We start from the raw sequence: 21,245 nt of genomic DNA, 5'->3' as shown, positions 1-21,245 counted from the left end.
TTTTCCCCTGCAGCTTTTCCCCCAAGATGTGACAAGCACCCATGTAGTCACACAACAGAAATGGAGCCCTGACATTTGAAGAGGTCTGTGAAACAGAAAAAGCAAACAGTTCTGTCACCAATCATCAGCTCCAACCTGCTTCCTTGTTTGGGATGGGGCAGGATGCAAGACCCACATCTCAACTCCATGAGCTGTCATTCTGTGGTAAGGCCAGACCTACAGCACAGGTCAGAGTTGGCCCTACTGCGTGCACTCAGGTCTTTCAGACAGAATCTAGTACAGAAACCCAAAACATGTGGCACTCTCCTGCCTTCAGAAGTTGTTTGTCCAGATTATCTAGCAAATCAGGCATCACCCATGCAGAGTAGGAGATGCTCAGACACACCACGCGACTTACAGAAGTATCACAACATGGGGATTGTCACACAGCCTTCTTTCCCCATTGGTTTCTCTCTACATGCAGTCTGGCAGTACATTATACAGTGGTTTTCCCCTCATGTCACTAGCAGCATTCTACTGAAAACATCTCTGCACTGTGCACCAAGTCACATTACCCTTGGGGACACACTTCACTTTTACAGATAGGAAAAAAAGGAGGATGACAAGGAATAACAACTGCCCATCATGACAGCCTTATAAGTGTTTAAAGTTTTCTGACAACATGATTGTCATTAATGCACTACAAATCCTAATTAAAGTGGAAATGCATGTCTTGTTTCTTCTTGCTTCCTCTAAAAGCAGTCACCATTTTCAAGTGCTGTCAGAAGTGGCACCATTTAAAGGTCAGAAAGTTGACAAAAATGTGAGCAATTAGCTGCTGTCAAGTAAAAATGATGGTCTAAGGGATTATGCTACTAGAAGCTTGCCGCATTCACAGAAAAACGAAACGAGAGAGAGTTTCTCAAATGAGGAAGCCTTGATCTTTCCTTATTCCTTTTTTTCAGATGTGATGGTTCACAAGAGACCAGGTCTTCTGTTGTTGTACTAGCTCTGGAATCAAACTGTCCTTTTTCTGGATGCTGAATCACTACCAATGCTTTAACTCAGAAGGAGAAGCAAAATTTGGCAGATTGCGTTTGTACAGGTATGTTTGCATACCAGGCAAACTGAGGAACAAAAAGGTAAGCTGAAGTGATGCAAGTTGCTTGGCACTGCCTATCACTGTTGAACTTGGTCCAAAGACAGCTTTGTTAGTCAGCTCCTGCTCAGAGGGAGCTTCACACCCACAACTTAAGCACAGGAGTGGAGAGGGTATCCTTTCTGAATAGTCTTCCATACATAGGACTTGCCTGTATACATGGTTTTACAGGCCATGAGTTTCATAAAGCTTCCTACACAATACTACAGGTAAGTAACAAATAACACATTTCCAAAGTACTTTGAGCTCTTCAGATAAAAAGCAGTGCAACCAGAAGTTAGTGTGATATATTATCAAACCCAACCTGAACTTTTATTTTCAGAAACAATTTAGGACCAAGCCATTAACCAACATCTAAGACTAAATCACACTTAGATATCTACTAAGAGACAGATAATATCTATATATGGAAACTCAAAAGGGAAGGAGACAATAACTATTGTATTTTTTAATGTTACTTGCAGCAATCTAAAGACATCATAAAGTATACATGATGTATATAATAACCTCTATAATAATTCAAGAGAACGAAAAAGAAAGGGTCTGATCTAGATTAGTTTAAATGAAGGTGGCAGGTAATAATCATTACAGTCCCACTAAAACTGCATTTACTTTCAAACATAAGAATTAGCTTTTTTAAAAAAAAAAAAGTAAAGCATCTTTGATTGGCAAGATTATTTGCCACATTGAGAACATGCTCCAGCACAGGAGGGAGAGAAGAATCACCCAAAGAGCTGACATTATAGATTTTCAATGCTTCAGAACAAATTAAAGATTCTGCCCTGCTTTTCACTAGATAACATAGCAAATAGGTTTTATTTGCTGTATTACAATTATTTTTATTTACCAAGAGTAAGTCTCCAGATAGCTGCATTGATCCTGCTACACTTGAGGCCATTTAATCTAAAGAAAACTGTTGTACAGAAAATGTTTAAAAAAAACAACAGCAGCAAAGGGCATCTTGGGGAGCTTTAATGAGATTTTTCTCTTCAGTGCAAGTTTAGCATTCCCACAGAACAGATCAATACTACTTGTTTCTCCCAGATAAGTTGAGGAGCATCCTGCACTTGAACCCATCCAAGAAGATCAACCCTCCCTGACCCTTTGGGCTTTTTTCTCACCATTATGTAGCAGGTGATTGGCCATCCAGCTGGCAGGAGTGCCAGAGACAAGACAGGTATCATTTCCAGTCTTGGTCAAAAAGTATTCACTCCTCCAGGAAAAAAAAAAAAACCACAAAACAAACCTTGTAGTCTGACCTGGAAAGCACGTTTTGTTTACTAACAAAGTAAAACTTTGTTTCCACACATACAAACATCTGTGGACAAATTAAAAACTTACACTTCAGTGCTGGCAGTAGTTCTCCCATCATGAGTAAGGCAGAGCTTTGAGAGGGCTCTTAACTCTTTGCAAAGTTAAAATACTGATTTAGTAAGGGTAGCAAAACCTGGCACAATTCTATGATGAAATTGTGCTGTTCTCAACCCATTCACTTAATGTCTGCTGGCTACTTTTAAGTTTCCTTTAAAGTTTTTCATTCTCATTTTCCCATTTCACTTTATTCGTTCTACCACTGATACTTTGTGAGGACAAGGTGTGGGAATTAATGAGTATTTCTTTTTTCCCTTTCTTTAGTTGTAAACATAGCCTTCTTGAGTTTATAAACAAAGCTGGCTAAAATTACAGGAGATTTCAGCTCTTTGGTGTCTCCTCTTGCTTCTTAAAGTAGACCCTCTCATATTTCTGTATTTCATAATAAAACATAGCCGTGAGAACAGCAGGTAAAGAGGACTAGGGTTAAAGCCATCCGCAAACGTACATCCCTGTTTGAATGCAGAGTTGGGATTTGGTACATAGTGGAAAATCCATTTTTTTTATTTTCTTTTTGAAAACAAAGAAAGTATTTTGAAGTGGATTAACTGTCCTTGAGGCCTTCCACCCACACTCTCCCCTTTTTCCCCCCCCCCTTGTTCTTGGTTCTCATTTTCACTCTGTATTAATACAAAGTGTGTGAAAATGATATTTCCCCCCCCCCCCCATACATACTGCTACCCTCTTCTCCTAAAAAAACCCAACACCAAAACAATAGATAGCATAGACACGAGCTTAAATCAGAATAATAGACACAACAAAAAATTGTTGTCAGAAGCCTCTGATGATGCCGGGAGCCTCTTTTTTTCCAGCTGCCCAAGAGGTCATATTTTAATAAGCACATTTCCAACCTGCTAAAGACAGATTCCCTCATCGTGACTCAGAAGTGCAAGGCCACTTTTAACATTTGACATTGGTGGTCACACAAGATGTGAAAGCATAGCCAAAGGGTGTTCAAAGGCTATCACGCTGGCAGGCGAAGCCTGCTTCTGAAGGATGCATGCTGGCAGGGAACGAGCATGTTCTGGCTTCTCTGCCGTGGCTCACAAACAGTGCTATGCTGTTAACCCAGTCTGCCCACTGTTTGCAAGATCTCCTTGAGCTAAATATCATTTCTTCATCGAAACCACACAGCATATACCAGCTGAATTCATAGCTGGTTTTTAATGAAGATAGCTTAAACTCACTGCTAAGAGGTTTTGCACTGTCAAGGAAAAACACAAAACAAACCACACATAACAGATTTGATTTAAAACTATCCAAGTCCTCATTCTCCAAATATCTTTATTCCCAATTCTGTGACATTTTCAGATACGTCTAAAATGGCATAAAATACTGTTAGATTAAAACATCTTCCTGCAACCCCCCCACTCTCTCCATTTGTGCTGAAACTGCTACCCTCATTTCAGTTCATATGCAGCATTAATTGCAGTTGTAATGGCAAAGGTCAATATTGATCCATTAACCCATCTACCCTGCAAGAGTTCACAAGCTTATTCTCATTCATACAGAATATCGAACAGTAATAAGAGCTATTGACGAGTGAAAACAGGGTCAAGGACTATGCCTCTGATGTTCGCTGCAGTATTATCTCACCACAGGCATTTCAATAAGCTTTTGGACTGGGCAGCAGAACAAGTCTAGAAGAGATCCAAAACTGCAGAACTTCTTAGATTTTGCTAATTAGACACTAATTGTCAAGCATTTGCAGTGTTTGGAAATGTAACTCCGAGTGAAGTGGTAGTAAAACGAAAGGGTAACTGGACTCGTTTAAACAAGAACTGAATAAAATCATTTCCCAAATATAGCAACTGGAAAAAACCCATCACTTTTTGTCTTAGTATGGGAACATGAATATCAAGTCTGTGCCCAATGTTTCTCTTATTGCAAATTAAAGCTGAACCAAGAGGGCATGCAATTCTTGACACCTAAGGAGAAAAAGCTTTGCTACTGCAACAATAAGAAACCTACTGAGCCAGAAGTCAGCAGGAAGCTTTGAAAGAGGCAGCTTTTTCTGGACCCAGTTCCCATCAACTTCCCAACAGAAAAAAACCAACAAATCTGTGCCTCCACACGATTCTGGTTGCCACAGGGTGCAAAAGCAGCAGCTCCAGCTCCGGATGCCACATCATCTCATTTGGATCAGAGCTCTAATCCAAACTTCAGAGGCACGCTACAGCTCTCACAGTAGTACTTGAAGTTTTCTGCTCGATTAACAGATTTGCTCGGGTTTGAGTGGGGGGCTGTTGCACAAGCCTTTTCACTGAATAAGAAAATACTAAGCAGAAAATTGCATGCCTGAGTTGTGCTGTTTGATTACAACAGAAGTGCACTATTGCATGTATGAGACCACCAAAAAAACCCTCAGGCTGGCCAAACATGACAAAGTATAAGCATGCTTTCTAGGTTAAAGCAACTCAGATAGATGTTTTTACTTATCTAAATGTTGACTACAAGAAACTAAATCAAAGTTTCAGACCAATTCAGTTCACTAATGATGAACTTTGAGAGCTCTTACAGAACTTTTAGGGTAGACCAGGCACAAACTCAGAGCATTTCTCAGTCTGGAAAACATGACCTGTTCGCAGCTAGAAGAGAGTCAAGGGGGGCTGGGATGAGTTGGAGATGCCTCATGCTACCACACATTCCCTTTGAGCACGCTGCTTAAAGGGCCTACACTGGAAATCATTTGCTTGATGATCTGCAGCCAAGAGCCCTTGTATCCTATTTTATACCAAGAAGCTCTAGGAAACCAGCAGCAAATAAAGCACAAAGTTTGATCATTAAAAGCCAAAGTAATAATGTAAACACATTTGATATAATCCAAGCTATTCCAGACATGTTATTAGGAAGATAATGATGCTGAATCATTCACCGCTAAACACTGACAACATTTCTATTGCTTTACTTTGTGTACCGCTATTTTGTAACAATTAAGAGAGAGCAGTCAGTTTTCATCAGTTAATTCAAGTCATGTCAGTTATATGGAACTGGCTGTTACTTATGTCATTCTCTCTGCTTAATAAGCCAGAGTATACATTTTTAACACATCTTTCCAGAGATGAAAGCCTGTGAGGTCAGCGCACTTGGGCTAACTCACCTATAGTGGTCCCTCAGAAGTGAATAGCCAGTCATTACGCACATTGTGCGACAAATTATTACTGGTTTATCATTCAGTACAACACCTAGGGTATTTGCATCCATGACTCTTCCTTACCTATGACAGAATGCTTGTCAGGAGCCAAAACCTGAAGTGTTTTGGGGAGGTCAAAAGTAAATCACTTCCTGGGAGGCATGGGAACCATTTATCCTGGAATCTGAATCAGTCCACTATCTCAGTGTATTTCTAGATCAAAGCCCCAGCTGAAAAACAAACTGCTCTATACTCTATATTTATGCCTGTCATTAGGAACACCTCAAAGTGACCTGCTTACCAGAAAGAAAGAAGGTGTTCCTTACATCAGATGAAGTGTGTCAGAAATAGGTCGCTCTAAATGGATATTTTAGAAGTACATAACTCAAACAATTCAACACCATCTATACAGATTAGTGCTTTGGCATATATTCCATACATAGCCAGCAGCTTGAACATTAGCAACTATCACAGACTTTTAAAAGATTAAATACTAAACCCAAAACTAACCAGAATGAGGCCCAATCCCCAGGCGGTCTCTGAGCCTGAGAGCCTTCAGAAGCCTTGGAAAGCTTTTCCTACCAAACACTCCCTTTTTTTATCCTGCAGGATTTAAAACCCTCCTACTGAAAAGAGAAGGGCTAATGAAATCCAAGGGATGTAATCCATGGCAGCTGGTTGGTGGGGACACCTATAACTAGAAGTTTAAAACTTCAGGTTCAAAATGACTCCATACATGAAAGAGCAGTTTTAGACACCATCAGCCAGGGGGAAAAAAGCCCCTGATAAGCCAAACATCAGCCTTGCTGCTGTACAGAATGTTGTTTGTTCCTTCTTTCACAATATTTTGAGGTAAGGCCCATGTTCCCTCGTGTTACAACTATTTACTGCTATGCAGGGCTGAGGTGTACTCACTAAAAAGCATAAACTGGCTCTACCTGTAGATTTCCCATCACCTTTCAACTCCTTTCTCTGCTGGACTATGGTTTGCTACCACCTCTCCTGAGTCCCAGAGCACCTGTGCAGCACCACTAGCACTGGGGAGCCATGTCCTGCTCTGCCCACCCTCATTATTCAGCTGTGGGGCTCTCGGATCAGTAAGACACCAACAGCAATGAGGAAGAAGCTGTTGCTGGGATAACTTTGATATTCAAACATGCAATAGCACTTTATCAATAAAGACTGACTACTGAAAGGTGAGCACTGTGAGTGGTGGGGTGGCCCTGCCCAAGCACTGGCAGCGGGGGCTGCAAGGGCCTCCATGAGGAGAGGCCAGGGCTGCCCTGCACCAGGCATGGCCTGTTCCATCCAGTTCTAACGGCCCCACCACATGAGCCCAGCGGCGATGCTGCTGGCACCTCTCGGGAAGCATACATGAGGAAAGGTGAAACACCAGTGAGGACTGAGGGGAAAAAAGTGTGAGAAACAGCTCGCTGGGGGTCTGGCTGCAGCCCAAGGTCAACCCACCACACAGGCTCCGAGTATATTCACATCGCTGGACATCGTTATTCAGAAAAAAAACATCTCCCAAGAAGAGCAGGAGGATACAAGCTCAACCAATTTCTATAACAAAGCACAGGTCACCGAGAGCCATGACCTTTTCAGCTGGGGTCTACACTTCAGGGTTGTTTGAATGGAGATGTAAGCTGGAGAAGAAACCAAAAAAGCCTGGAATGGTCCAACTTACAGCCCGACTCTGACATGAAGAAAAGGAAGAAGCTTTTGGGATCAGCACTAGCTAAGAAATAGGGGAATAATAATTATTAAAAGATAAAAGTAGGAGTACCAAGCTCAAAAACTTACATTTGGATCTTACTTGTGCTTAGGGCCTTGTGCAAATGGCTTTTAAATAAAACAAGTCTGTGTTAGTGAAAGGCAATGTTATCACCAGTTTCCCTCTTTAAGGGGAACAATATGCAAGGTGTTTCATGTTGACTACCCATTTGGGTTAAAAGCAGGGATTTTTTGTTTGGAGGATTTTTATATTTTCCTAGTTTAAAAAATAAATAGACTTAGGAACATCGGAATAATTCAGGAACAGATAAAGCGAGATGTAAAAATCTTTCTTGATTATAGCCTTCCAGAGTGGTGGCAGCAGGGAAAGAAAACACAAGTGATTTTTAACCTCTCTTATTTAAGCCGGGACACTAATAAGATGTGGCTGTAATATAAGAGGGAAAAGTGGCTTATATCTACACACAAAAAAACACTTTCTTGTAGCTTCCAGTTAAGCATGTTCTCCTGCTCTCAGTAACAGCCCAAACATATGTGCAGTGGTCACAGAAGGAAAAATAAGATATTGGAGTAGATTCAACATATTGAGCAAATCCCCTGAGTTTTTAATTCCCCATCATTCTCTTCCCTCCAGATGCTACTCAGGATTTTACAAAATTAAGTTACATAAAAATGCTTTCATTCCTATGAAACAGGAATTTCATTTCATCCTATTCAGACAACCTAATAGCTGTACAGATTACTGTACCCCATGCTGCATAGGAAACCACTTTCAAAAAAAAAAATGAAGTCGTCTTCACTAAAAGAAGGAAGAAAATACATTCCAGTAGATTTACATTTGCATCTGCTGCTGTAGCAAAGTGAAGTGTCACTAGTAGAAGTGGAATTTAGATAAAATACCTTGTTATAAGATGTGCATCATACCCATTTACAACACAAAAAACTTAATAAATCCAAGACTGAAAAAAATTATTCATTGAAAGGAAGCCACATGATCAGATGTGTAAAGACAATCTTGATGTGAATGCAGTTATCTTCTATGGGATAAATTAAATTCAATTCCTTTCACAGAAGACCCATTAACCAGGTATAACCAAACCCATAATTAATCTGAAAACAAGAACGTAACATTAAGTTTCCCAGCACCTCAAGTTTTCTAATGAAGGAAACATTTCCTGCTGTCTTTCATCAGAAGAGAAATCTAATAAAGTATTATTAAAATGTACAGTAACAGAACAGATAGGTTTAAAGTACAGCTTCTGTACAGTGTAATGAGGTTTTGGCTCATAAAAATGCTTAGACTTTCATTAAAGAGATCAATGAACCCAAAAGAAAATTAGTTTAGCAAAAATATACATGCAAGTCCTGCAGAATACCATTTAACTGAAAATGTATTTTGTAAGCTTCAATATGAACCAGGGCATCTTTCACAAAGGAATATAAATGAAGGAAACACCATGGTAACAGACTAATAAGACTAACAAACCTGAGGTCTTTGACAAAGGACTAAGGGGCAGCCCTGAATTTAGCAATAAACTGTAAGTGAAACACATTTGAGCAAGCTCAGCAAAGAGAGAGAAATGTGGAGTGTGAGGAAAGGCAGAGGGTTGCACAGCCACGGCATCACCAGAAGGCGCAGTGGAGGGTAATGGAGTGAGGGTATTGCTTCCACATAGGGATGTCCTGCACAGAGCCAAGAATTACATTTGAACTCTTCTACATACCCAGTTCTTAGATAGATGTATCTGTTTTAAATCAGCGATACACCACTGTATTGCTCCATAACAAAATACACAGCTCGTATCATAAAGAGACATACTAAAAAGTGAATCAAGTCTAGGACTTGGAAATGTTTGTATTTTCCTTCCAGTTGCAATGATATATAAAAATTGCCTTTAAAGTTTCCTAGGCAATAAACATAAATGTTTAGTAATAAATATTACTAAGTAAGTAATAACTGTCATGTTGTAACAGCTAGGAGTCCCTCGTAGATCCAAAATATGCTTTCACCTCAAGACCCACTGCAAATTTCTGAGGTCGCTAAGTACCTCCCTTACTCTTCCCACTAAAGGAACCTCAGCTGTCCTCAGACTGTTTTCCCCATTCCAGAAGTATCTGGCAATAACACTGAGGGTTACTGTTTAGCTTCTATTGCACTCTTTGGAACTAAGGAGCACAATATGTATTTACACACACACACGTAGAAATATACAGTTATTGGATTCCTTCAGATTTTCATTGAGCTGGTTTTACCTGTTCATTTGATTTTCATTTAATGGTCCAACTGATATAAATATACCTTTCCAAATACCTTGCTGGGGTGCCCCCCACTCCCCCAAAGTAAAATAAACATTATCAGTTAAAATTTAGGTCTGTTTTATATGCGGTGCTTGCATGTAAATAATAAAGAGAATAATAAATTTATTTATCTCTTTAATAATAAAGAGAATAGCCACTCTTAAGTTATTAAACATGATTAATAATCTTCAAAAGAAATAACATTGCACAAAAACCACTTTGGAATGGCCACAAAGAAAAAAAAATAACCTGATAAGCAAGTACAATTTCTGAAAGCCAAACGTTGCTGAGGAAACTAGCTAAACATGAGTCTAATCTAATCTGAGGCAGGCAAGTTTAGGATATTACCAGGCAGCAGCAAGAAAACATTGACCTTTCAGCTGTATCCCACTTCTAATCTATCCACTGTAGCTCCTTTTTCAGAACTATGGGCAACAGTTTTTAAAAGTTGCAACACCAAAACAAAAGTTTTCAGAGGGTAATGTCATATGCTGCAGTGTAACCAAATATTTGTTGATACTGCCAGTCTTGGTATATGTTATCTAGACTAAGAAAGGGTGGGACAAATCACTTCAAATACTCTTACAGCTATCAGTAACACTTATGAATACAATTAGTTTCCTTCTGATCATAGCAAGATGTAAGAGACATGTACCCATAGTCACACAATACAAGGGAAGCTGGCATCCATGACAGGTAACAGTACTTTAAAAAGATTACTCCTATTCAAACTGCTCACATAAAGCTTATGTGGATAGCTTAAGGGATAACAGATATACTGAGCAAAAAGGTTTCCAACTAGAAGAGTGTGAACATGAGGCTTTGGAATAGCTGTGCTCAGGGTTCCAGCCTCAGTGGTGTGCAAAAACTCCTGGCTGGCATGAGTCAGGCAGAGCTCAGCAAAGAGGAATTTGCAGTCTTCGAGGATGAACTATATTCAAAGGATTGCACGAAGTCCCCGAGTTGTACCAGGCCTACGTAACATATGGCTCTTCAGCTGGATGTGTTCCACTAAGCCACTTCCTTGGCCTACTGCACTCTGGATAAAATAAAGTGTTTGGCTGGCCCTGTTCCCTCAGTCATAAACAACAGAAACAGCAGCCATGAAGTCACCTGCTCCTGCCTCTCTGCAAACCAGGCAGCCATCTGGGACACGCCACTAGCAACCATCCGCAGCCAAGTGGGGCAGGAGGCATGGGGGGAACCGAGGCCCTGAGGCAGAGCTTTTGGGGCCATCAGCAGGCCACTGGAAAGGAAGGTGGGTACAGAAGGGAAAGAGAAAAAGCCAGAGGCGCTACACTGTGGAGAGACTGGAAAACTACAGAAAAAAGCAGGTAAAGAAAGCAGTCTTATCCTGGGATAATAGAGTCAGCAGCGTTCTCTCCCCATGCATCCCCGGTTCACTGCCAGACAAGTTGCTAGTCAGTCATCCACTGCCTGGGAAAGGGAGTTTGTAGCAGCTGATTAGAAGCGACTACTCATCAGTATTAACTGCCTATTCCTAAATGGTTTCATCCAGTAAAACAGAACTGAGAGGGTGACTGTTGTCCATAAATATCTGTGGAAAGGGGACAACCACAAGGGAGAAGAGCCAAAAATAGATTCAAGATTGGCAGGTTTCATCTGGAAGTGAATAACAATAGCCAAAGCAGCAGAGGAGGATTTCAACCTTCGGAACAGTGAAGCCATGGGAAGATGTGCATGTGAGCAAGTAACACAAACTTCTGAATAGCACAAACGTAACAGCTGCTTACAATGGCAGGTGATTGTGTTTCAGGACTTGGAAGATCCCTTCCAGTCCTCCCTTGCTGTGAGAGAGGTGGTCAGGAGAAAGCCTGCCTTCCCCCAAATCAATAGTACTCTCACTGTCTGCAAGGCAGCTAGATTTCTCCAGGGATTTTCAAACTAGATGCTCAAAGTATTAATTTTAAGAACATTTTTACTCACCAAAAACATTTTTTTGAGAAAAACAGGTCAGTTTAAAAGAAGACAATCTCATGCTTGGAAAAACTGCTTGTTGTACAACCAGTAATTGATGTAAGTTTTACAGTTGTCTTATTTTTTTGCTACACTAAAGATTAAGCTGACTGCCCAAATATTAGCCTTGGGCTTCCTCAAAGAGCATAATACTTCCATATTAAAAAGTATATTGTATTTTAAAACATCAATTAAGTAGTTTGTTAAAAGACTGTATTTTTCCTAGAGTTCTTAAAAGCCTAAATTTATCCTTAATTTATAGAAATGAAAAAGTGTAAATCTTTCTTAGCTTTGTAAGCAGTAACAAAATTACTTTAATTTAGATTTTCTTACAGCATGTACCTCTGCAGCAATACATGTCATAGTACAATGAAAGTAAGAACATTTCCATAATTATAGTGAATTTGCTACAGATAAGTATGTCCAATAACACACCAACATTCAATTGGGCACCCACAGGAAAAAAAATAAAAGGCTTAAGTTACAGATGAACACATTCAGGAGTCTAAAACAACATGTTAAGTAATCAATAATATGGCAGATACTCTGTTTATTCTACTGATTAAGAGAACAGGCAGCTGTTAATCCAACTTTGAAGCTAGATTCTAGTATGCTTTGTTTTTAAATCAGGAGAGGACATGAGAAAATGGAAGCAAGACAGAGTTATAATATACAGTGTTTTGTGGGAAATTGGGTTTGGTGAGCAGAGCTACATAAATTTTCTACAGTACTGCAAGATGCATTATTCCACTCTTTGGTACGCAGGATAAACTAGTCAGGAGAATGATACAGTTTGAGATATACCCCAAATATAACGATATGTACTCTATCACTTTTCAAAAACAAAAAAAAACCCCAACAACAAACACCTAGAGGGTTATGGCTGTCTACTCAAAGATTCAGAATTTTAGAAGCATCAAGTCCATGTTATTTTTCTCTCTAGTTCACTTAAATCTTGGACCAAATATAGATTAACCCTAAAAACCAGGGAGTAGACATTCCCCCCCCCCCCCCCCCTTAACCTCTCCCTCCCATTAAGTGTTTCCCCATCACACAACACAGAATCTCTCACTACGGTCATTAAGGCCCATCTAGGAATGCATACTATGTACTTGGTTTTTTTGAGACCACCAGAACATTTCCTATTATGAGAGCTCAGATTTCCCACCTCCCCTTAAAAGCCAACTAAATAAATTGTGACTCATTTGACCTAAACAGCACAGGACACCCAATGCAGCTACCAGGACTTGGCTCCATACACAAAGGCTGCCGATACCTAGGGAGGGCTGAGACCAACAGGGCATCCAGAGCACCCTCCAGCAAGGCCACTCCAAAGCTCACGCAGCGCCCAGGGCTTTGCTGCAGGGCAGGCTCCACACTTACCTCACAGCACCCAGGCAGGCTCCAGCACAGTCACCCACCAGCCCACAGCACCCTGCCAGGGGAGAAGCCATACAACTCAGTGCCTTCAGCCCACAGGCAGGCAGGAGGTGACTCATGTTTCACAGCAATTTCCCCTTCATGGCTCTACCCTCGCTCCAGCAATCACACTGCTCCACTGCTGCCAGGCAGCGCAGCACAGCACAGCATCACCCCCCACACACCAGAGCTCCCTCTTTTCAGCAGGGCAGCTGAGCCACATAAGGGCCAATTAGTTCCTGTCCCACCCCCTTATGAAGGGAGCAAGGCCCCCTTTCACCTGACAGCTATAGTCACATCAACGGGCAGCTGTGTGCTGCCGTGCAGCCCTTTGTCCCCAGTGCAACCCTCCAGGCATCTCCCCCAGAAAAGCCAGGAGGCACCCAAACCCAAAGGGTTGTGTTAAGCTGAAACAGTGAGAAGCAGGCTCAGAACCAAGCTCAGCTGCTCTCTGCACCCTGGCAGGCAGGGCCCTGCTTCCACACCTGATTCCCATTACCCAGCAGCAGCCAGGGGCAATCCCTAAGGATGGCTCCCAGCCCAGCTTCACCTGCTCCAGGCTCCTCTCAGTGCCCCGAGGCACCCAGCAGTGCCCTCCGCCAGCCCCCTTGAAAGGAGTACAGCTCACCCTGAGCCACCCTCCAACAGCTACACCACCGGTGGTACAGAGTCCAAATGACTTGAAGGGGAAGGGGGGAAAAGACTGTTTTAACCTCAGCAAATTGATGAATGAGTATTTTATATTACATCTACATCTTCTGTAAATGGATGCACCAAGTTGATAAAGCAGGCAAGCAGCAAGAATGAAAAATCTTTCACAAGATCTGGACAGCAAAGTAACTTGCTCAAGGCAAATTTAAATAATATTAATTAAAATGAATGCCCAAGAATGGTGGTCGTGGGGGGGATTGGCATGATAGATTGTCACCTCTCAAGAGAACAGAAAACTATTGCTTGGTTCAACACACACAGCGGAAGAATTTTATTCAAATTGATTAACTGATATCTTCCAAGTAGCTTAAGGTTTGCATCTCTAACCACTTAAGTCAATAGGATTTTTGACATTGATTGTAGCAACCACAGGAATCTGCTTTACAGACTTGCTCACTGCACATCTGTAAAACACTGTAGTTCTCAACATTCATTTATTTGACCAGACTTTCCCCATGTGACACTTTCCATTTACTCCTGGAGAAAAACCATCTAAAAATTCTCAGACAAAACAACACAGGACTCCCTAGTATATACCCTTTGGGCTGAAAGTCTCCCTGTAAAATCTTAATACAGTCAATGAAAAATTAGTACTGAAGGGGTTTTTAAGACATGACCAAAAACATTCTCCTACCCCAAGGAAGGATTAACTGCTCCTTGATATTGCTGACAGATGCTTATTTCACTTGTTCTTTAAAAGTACCAATGGTAGAAATGCCATATTTCCGCATTCAATCTGTGCTGTGTTTCACTTTCCCAACTGTTATTTTTTATCCTATCTAACTGAAACCTTCTTTGCCACCTTACTTTTCTCTTATCTATTGGGTTATTCAGATTATTCCCTTCCTTTCCAGAGTGGCCCTCCGTTCCTTTCCCTGGACAAAGGACGCGTGGCTGTCTCTTTCTAGAATAAACCAACCCATACTCTCATACCTCATGTTTTCTACATCCCTCTTCTTTCTCTTTGCTTTCTATCTGACCTCTCCACGTGGCCCAACTCGTGCTTGATATGCAGTGAATGGAAAAATAGAAACAGTTTCCCAGCCTAGATCTTATCAATTATCTCTGTACACTGAAGCAATATGGCCCAGTCTCCCTTGACATACTTGTAACGCAAGCCAATGAAGCCTGTTGCAAAGTATCCTGTGCATAGCGGAATGGAGCCCAAAAAGGCAGTGGGAGTCAAGATGGATACAATTTTTTTAGAATTTTATTACAAGACAAAACTACTAAAAATATTTTTCTGAATATATCTGAGTAACAATGAGGTATAACATTACATTTCATATACCCTATCAAGCACTCCTGTATTTAAACGCTTATATACAGCAATCATGGATTCTAAGTGCTCAGGCCTTATGCACAAAAGTAAGTACCTTTGCCTTTGCCTGTCATTATTCTTCCAGCCTGATTTGTATGGTGCACCTGAGCAGCAAAGCATGGTCAAGAATTGGTTTGACTTCAGAGTGAGAAATTAGAGAATAAATACATTGAGTATGAAATCTAAAAATAAAAAGCATCTTCTAGTCTGAGAAGAAAAAAAGAGATTATACATGGTCCATGCTGCAAGACAAAGAGATGCAAAAAGAAATGCCTAGAACAACTGAATGACAAGATGGATAAGGTAACATAATATATGATAGTAAGCAGAGCATGTTTTTTGCTTTTTTTTTCAGTCCAGGACAAGGAGGAAAATGCAGGTATTACCCTCTGTGCTTTTCATATCATGCAGCCTATGAGTTTTATTATGATACTTCATTATGGCCTACCCCCCACCACTGAATATAGCATACTGCTTTTCTGAAAAGGCATGTATATATTCCTGTCAGCTACAAACTTCAAAGCTTCCAATTGCAGAAATGTGAATCCATCTGGACAAAAGAAAAAATAAATGTGATCCTGCAGAGTAAGAAGTATTAAAATTCTTTGTTACCTGTGTGCTTACATTGATCTCTTCTAGTTTCCCCTGCAGACGTTTTAATAAATAGTATTTCACCAAGTAGACTTCCAAGCTCAGGCTGCATGCTAGTAGGAATCTATGCCTACCCTTAGGATTTCCTAGAGAGAGACTGCTAAGATTGATGTAGACACCTTCCAAAGTAGATACATAATAGTATAAATGATAAATGAAGACTATTATATAACCACATCAACTCTTGCAATATAAATTGTGGATTTGATTATGGATTGGATATAGCATCACCTTTTTTCACTTTCTTCTCAAATTCAATCCTAGTTCGTAATGATTTTTTGCAGACTGTACCTTGTAATTCAGGTGTAGTTTATACTGAAGGAGGGGGAAGCCAAGTTCACAGGGAAAATGTGTCATCATTGCAGTCAGCCATCCTGCAATAAAGCATTCCTCTTCCACACCAGTCATTCCTACTCTTTTTAATTCAGTATAAACTATGAAACCTCAGAATAAAGCAATGTCGTTATCTTATTCTTTCTGTAGGTTCTGTAATGTGATCAGTTTTGTGCACCTATGCAAGCAGCGGGAACGAGCAGAGCCTGCACATTCACAGGTCAATCAATGCATGAGATCACTTGCTCGCATTCTCAACATGGCAACTGTGCATGTTCATTTATGATGATTGCACACCCAGTGATGGTGCAGCATGTATTAAAGTGTGTTTCCAGTCAAGGCCCAGTGAACAATCAACAACCTTGCAATGATACTATAGTTCAGTAATTCACGCAGTTTCAAACACTTCAAACCATCCATGTTCAGAAACATTAAGCTCTGGTGTTAAAAGTGTTCTTATCAGCAGTTCGTTAATCCCATGATAAATCTGAGCAGTGAACTTAACAGTTTAGAAACAGAGTCAAAAGAAGCAATGCGCAATTTTTATTTCAACACATTTCTCTAATTGCTAATTGGACCTTCCTGGACCATGAAGATAATTAGGTTATTTTTTCCTCTCATTTTGTGATATCTCCACTTTTGCATACACTGTGCCTGGGAGAACACAATGTTCCAGCTGAGGGAAAAAACACTGAAGGACGGTAATTAGAGAAAATAGCAATGCAGAGTTGTGGCCCACATCACGAACATTAACACGTACTCAGTGAAGAGATCCCACTAGCAACAACCAATTAATGACTGTATGAAAAGTGCCTTAAGTTATTCTGCTTCTTGAAAAGGTGCAAGCTACTGAGCAGGGTAAAGTGCTTGCTGGCAAAATGAAAACGGAATTTGCAGACAGGTCCCCACCCAAACTTCACATCATGTTTGACATTTACAATTTTAATATGTTTGTACACTGAGAGCATACAGAGGAGAAAAGTTGCTCCAGGTATAGACAGCATGTCTAGTTTAGAAAGTGAAGAAGCTCTTATTTCTTGTTTCCTTAAAGTGAGGAAAATGTATTTCATTATTTGAGTGTTTGAGGTAATGATATCTATATATTTTTTAAGATACCTGTATATATTTTAAGATGTCTGTATATATTTTTAAGAGACACAAAAGTGTTGCTTGGCAGTTTGAGTATTGGACCTTTACTTGGGAGACTGTGTTTATTCCTGACTCTCCTTTGGCTTATGAGTTCATTTCTCACCCTTCACATCTTTCTGTAAACTTATTCCCCAAAACTAAAACGGGAAGGATGGTATAGTTTTGTCTGCTTAGTAGTTCCTCAACTCCAGAAAGTTTAGCTTCAGCTATCTTGTACCCACACACATAAAACTCAAAACTTTGCTCAAGCTATGATGTCCAATGGCACCCTAAAGAGTAGCTAGGACTCCAGGTCTGAACAGAAACCTCTCCAGATTTTTTGTTCATATGAAAGTCAGGCAGCAATTAATTGTTAATTCTTTTTTTTTTCAGCATTAGCCAGCTAAAATGCTCACAGACAGCACTACCTCTCCTCCAGCTCAAGATTGCGCTCAGAGTACAATTTCACACCAGAAGAATCAATCTTCAACAGAAACCTTACAGACTAATTTTGCATTAAAAGTATAATCAGGAAGACTCCTCAGCAATTTACTGTGGAGACAGAAGATGTTAATGTTGGGATGGTAACTGCTATTTGCACTTTACTCAGTAACTGCAGTGTTACATGGCGGAAAAAAAAAGTTTTGAGTTTGAGAGTTTTGAGAAAATATGCATAAAAGAGCCAGCAAGAAGAAACTGGTTTAATACTAACATGTAACCCTATCAATTCTCCATCTCCATAATCACCTCCCTAGTTCTAGCGATTCTTTAAAAATTATTTGAGAAGCTTGGGAACCATGGTGTCCTGTCAGTCCTTAAAACTGTAAGTTCACACTTCAATCAGCCAGAGAGTGCTCCACCAGGGAAATCCAACAGAAAATCCGGCTGTGGAAAACAATCATCTGGCATCTTAGCTCTTTGCAAAGCTCTCAGTTACATATCCCACAAAACACAGGTGCTGGGTCATTCCTTTACATGTGGTTTTTAGAGCTGACTAATAAAAGTGACAGTCAGCATAAGGTTCTGACTGAGAAGAACTATCCCCCATCAGTGGCAGGCCTGAATTCGGTGGGAATGCTTGTAAAGAAAAGGACTACCCAACATTGTATTCAGTGCTGTAACGTAGTATCTAGGTGATAAACACATGATTTTATCTTCTAAAACTTCTAACTTTTAAGGAGATTTCATGAAAAATTCCTAAAAGTATTTTATTCATCCATTAGGGTAGAAGAGGCTAGACATATATCTACTAAAAGAGAAAATGGACTGTAAAATAAATATGTTTTTAAAAATTATTTTTCAAAGCAACAAATAGCTTTCATAGTTTTAACAAAGGAAATGCATTGTAGAAGCAACACTTCATAGAGTAAAAAAAAATTAGCATGTCATATGATAGTTATCCTGAGTCACACATTTATGATCTTACATGACACTGAAATACTAACTGGGAGACAAATGTGGTAATTTAATACAACTTTGAAGAAATGTCTTGATAATAAACAAATAACATTTTTTACAGTCTATCAGGAACAGCAATGTCAAATTTATTTCACGTGTTTTTTTCTAAGTAACTTGTTATAACACCTCTAATCCCTTTAACCTGAATTGGTCTGTACCTGTAGAGATAAAAGAAAAAAAAAAAAGAACAATACGGAAACATAGTAAAGATTTCATTCAGCTTCCCCTGAAGGCTTCCAAGCAGTTTCCATTAGAGTTGTGTCAAACTTAACACTCTAATGGTCCATATATGCATGTTATTTCATATATTTATACTCTGTGAAATTACTGGTAGAAAAGAAGGACCGAAGTAAAAAGTTCCTAGCAAACCATGACTGAAGGCAAGCTTTAGATCAATTATATATCAATTACAATTCTATTATTGTAGCTATTTCTGATACAAGATGTTCATGTGTCTAAATAAAACCTTCTCATTGGTGCAGTTTTTCCAAGTGGTACAGGCACTCCAGGGTGCCATCAGCTAAAAGATAAGATGTAGCAGTTGTGGGATTTTTAGCTGTGCTTAAACACTCCTAGTGGGAGTTTTTTAAATCTGCTAAATGCCTCCTTTCATTTTTAGGTACTTAAATACTTTTAAGAATTGCATATGGCCCCAGCTTCAGCTGATCTTCAGTTCAAGCCAAATCTGTACACTTTTTCTAGTGTTTGGGTTTAGCCCTTCAGAGATGCTGCTTAACTAATAGCAAAGTGTATTCAGTAAGGCTTTACATCCAGAACACAGGGTAAATCATTTCCAAAACCTACTGGAAGATACTTGGGAGATGATGGGGAAGAATTTAATTGTATAGTGATAGGCCCTGTAGAAAATCCATAGACTGATAGAAAGAGCAAGTCTAATTAGCAGGAATAGGTGAGACTGATAGAAAGAGCAAGCCTAATTAGCAGGAATAAGTGATGACATAGGTCTATGCAGCTACTAGAATTGGAACAATATATGCACAGTTAACTGTTTTATATTTACGTAGGTCATATACATACTGTACAGACTTGGTGTTGACTTCATTAATGTTTGAATTAAAATTTAAAACATTTGGGGTTCATAAGTTAGAGCAATTAGATTAGAAACATGAAATATTTGGTGCCATTGGTTTGTAGGGTGCTCAACTCTTCAGTGAGACATACCTCAAAATACTGAAAGATGGATGTTTTGAAAACATCACAGAGAATATTTGACAAGATACTGATTTTTATCAGCACTATAATATGCTATGCTCACTGTATCAAAATAGGAAAAAAAGTCTGTTTTCATGTCAAATTATGATTCAGATCTTGTCAACATATTAGCAATTAGGCCAGAGAAGCATATTGATATTCGTATTTTGTGGAACTAAAATGCACTATATTTATCAGCTTCAGTGCTTTAAATTAAATATTGACAAGAAAAGATGGGGAAAAATTATTTGTTATCCCATCTGCCACTCAAAAGTCTGAGCAATGCCATTTTCCAGTCTTTCCTGATATGTGAGCATCATCAGATAGTGTTTATTTTTGCTTTCTGATGGCACTAAGAAAGAAGAGTCAAAACCATAAAGGTCAAGTTGTTCCTTCTGGTTCATCAAGCTGTTTATTCCTCTTCCAATGGACTTGGATTTTGGGAGACATGTGGATGACAGCAGTTCTAAGAGAACTGAAAACCAGTTCCGACATTGAAAAGCTTTTGGAGAAAACAAAATTCATTGATCATAGGACAACAAAGAAAGTCATGTTATAAAAACTATTAAGTATTTATATAATGCTACATTTGTCATATGTTACTAGCAGTTAGCAAGGATGAGTATGGCAATAGGGACCAGTTAGACACATTAACAAAATGGATGGATTCCATTTAAACAAAGTGTCTATAAATTTGCCGTGCTTTGAGAAACAGCCCTTTTACACTTCCACAGGAACACAACTTTGCATTAGTTCAAATGATAGCTAATGGTGGTTTGGAATCCAAGGTTTAAATTACAGTCCCATAATAATGACTGTGCGTGATCCGTTCAATGACTGTAACGGGATTATAGTCCATATATGGTGGGATAATATTATACAGACTATAGATAGTTGGTACTTGGATTTATTAAAGGAACATGCCCCACCTTTATTTCTGTGTGAACAAAACTCACTGAGCCCTTTGCAGGGAGGAACTGCAAAGGAAACTATTTTACATTTACTTTCAAACTAGATCATTTGGGAGAACATTGCTCAAAAACTATCTACCTGTGTGATATCTGATATAAAGCTTAACAGAGGTGCTTAGCCCAAGAAGAATCTTCTCTTGAGGTTTGGTCATTATTAGTTTGGAGTAAGAAAATTCTGTCTTTCCATGGTTGACTGGTTTTTTTTTAACTAAATTTTACTTATTAGAAACTCCTTACAACTTTGAGCTGTTAAGACAGATGCCACCGAGTTGGAAAGGTTAGCTATAACTGTCCCACAAATTCAGGACATGCGTAATGATTACCCAACTCTGTAAGTTATCCATATTGTTGCATTTTGGGGGTAAATACACATATATCTGCAAAACAGCA

At 39.6% G+C, this 21,245-nt stretch overlaps 1 long non-coding RNA gene across 1 annotated transcript in view; it reads right to left on the bottom strand.

Annotated features, from left to right (window-relative positions):
- Nucleotides 1-13,209, bottom strand: part of LOC127020283 (uncharacterized) — a 249,989-nt gene extending 236,780 nt beyond the window's left edge. Inside the window, exon 1 of the long non-coding RNA XR_007767049.1 lies at nucleotides 13,035-13,209. This is a non-coding gene — a long non-coding RNA (uncharacterized LOC127020283). The remainder of the gene's footprint in view (nucleotides 1-13,034) is intronic.
- Between the last annotated feature and the right edge of the window lie 8,036 nt (nucleotides 13,210-21,245).

Source organism: Gymnogyps californianus, chromosome 10 (genome assembly GCF_018139145.2).
Source record: "Gymnogyps californianus isolate 813 chromosome 10, ASM1813914v2, whole genome shotgun sequence".
Lineage (NCBI taxonomy): Eukaryota > Metazoa > Chordata > Aves > Accipitriformes > Cathartidae > Gymnogyps > Gymnogyps californianus.
This window is presented reverse-complemented; position numbering and strand designations above follow the sequence as displayed.